Source organism: Coregonus clupeaformis, unplaced genomic scaffold (genome assembly GCF_020615455.1).
Source record: "Coregonus clupeaformis isolate EN_2021a unplaced genomic scaffold, ASM2061545v1 scaf2102, whole genome shotgun sequence".
NCBI lineage: Eukaryota > Metazoa > Chordata > Actinopteri > Salmoniformes > Salmonidae > Coregonus > Coregonus clupeaformis.
Window position 1 is genome coordinate 11,301 of NW_025535556.1, and position 2,026 is coordinate 13,326.

At 35.9% G+C, this 2,026-nt stretch overlaps 1 long non-coding RNA gene across 1 annotated transcript; it reads left to right on the forward strand.

Annotated features, from left to right (window-relative positions):
- Positions 1-303: 303 nt before the first annotated feature.
- Positions 304-1,291, forward strand: LOC123488260. Its single transcript, XR_006659991.1, has 2 exons — positions 304-337; positions 547-1,291. It is a non-coding gene; the product is annotated as an uncharacterized LOC123488260 (long non-coding RNA).
- Positions 1,292-2,026: the final 735 nt, after the last annotated feature.

Here is a 2,026-nt window from a genome sequence, read left to right on the forward strand (position 1 = left end):
ATTGAAGTTGGAATGAACAGTATAAAACAATTAATGTAGAATGCCACATTGAAATCAATTAATGTGTTGCCACCCTAGGGTCCTGAATATTTAGAACTTGTATTATTCAAAAACATAAAATACGGTCATACCATAAATTTGAACAATATTGTGATACGATATTTGAGCCATATTGCCCAGCCCTAGTCTTACTCCAATTATGGTTACTCCAATAACAGTTACCTGTAATAAGACATTTATCCCTTTTCACAATGAAACACTTTTTCCCATAAGAAATGGCTGGTCCTGTTGCTGCAACGACTGGAGAGTCCTAAAACAATAGTCCAGAAATCCCAAGGTAATAGCGCATGCTATCTATTCAACCATATGTGGAAAATGAATGTATTGTGGCTTCCTATATTGCACGTCATTTGTATGTAAAGTGTTTTTTGTATCTGGAATGTGTTTTTTTGTATCTATGCCATTCCCAAAATGTGAGGATGTCTGTTTTTGTTGTATTTATTTATTGTTAAATGTATTGTAACAAATTAACTATTACACTCCCAGTAGGTTCATGGTCTGCTGGCCCTCAGAAGAGATATTGTCCTCTCACCTCTTCGACCACTAAAGTCCCCAAGTCTTCCTCCACCGCCTTCCAGGAGTTTCAGAGGAAATTCCAGCAGCTATCCCAAGACTAGTTTGTATTCCCTCCTGTTATGAAATGGAGGAGTGGAGTGAGGATTGTTGACAATCTGATTCTTGTAACACGTTTCCCATGGGAATATAGGCTGTGTACAATTTCTGTTTTTTGTTTATGATTACCTTTTTTATAACAAAAAATGCAGAAATGCAGAAATTGACCTTATTGTGGTAAGGTTGGGCAGTTCATAATACAGTTATTTATCGTAGTTATCATTTTATATTCTTAAATGACTTAGCCAATATATCTGACAGTATCCTCTACCTCAGGCCTGACGGGTAACATTGCGAGACTTTGTCATTAAAAAACATGAACTAAAGTTTTGTGGGCCATTGGGTGGCAATTTATTTTATTTTATTTTTTAAGTTTGGGGTAAACTGTATTTTATGCAAACCTCATGTTTACTGTTTGAATGTTTCACAGAATGTGAACTATGACAAATTCACTGCAGTTTGTTTGAATTTGTAGGCTACATAATTTCATCTCTTGACTCTTACTTTCTACAATCTCATACCTTTTCAATGGTTACATTATCAATAGTTATTTTGCTGGAGTTTAAATCGATTCCTTTTGTTGCCACAGGATGAGCAGTACTGTACAGTTCAAGATACTGAGCCAGCTTAAACAAAGTTGCATTGCAGTAGTTAGACCTTTGTATTCTGGTTCTGTATTTCAGTATATAAGCTTTTATAGTTCTTCGTAGTTATAGATTCAAATTTGGACGCTATCACGTATGACGGAAAAAAACAATCAACACTGACAGAAACGTGTGTGATTAGTAACCACACCTGGTGCATTACCGTATACTTGTAACCTATTTTTTTAACCTAGTGTTATTTCTTTAATATGTTGGTTTATTTTGTTATTTGTTTCTAAATAAATATTTTACGTACTTAAATTGATATTCATGTCTAGAGCATCCTTCTTGTATATTCTTGTTGATTTTAGAGGGTACTCGCAGGCTGGGTACATTCTGTTGCCCAGCCAAACGTGTCTGTTGGTTAGGTGTGAATGCTAATCCAGAGCAATTAGCACTAGTCTGTGACACTGTTGGGCATCAGTTGGTTAGGCTCCCAGGGCTGTTCTGGAATACAAACAAAAGTTGTTCTCACAGGAGACCCTTTGAATTCTTAGGATGTTTTTTGATGGCCTCTTTAACAACACCTTTATTTTACACCTCCACCTTTGTTCAGACACTCAGAACGTGGAGGTTGTTGCAGAATGTCCAGAACGCTTATGTTTCTAGCTTCAACAATGCAGCAATATCTAGCAATACAATAACACACACATAATCTCTTGTTCTTTTTTAACTTTTGGATTAAGATTTATCAGAAGCGCAAGGTCAGA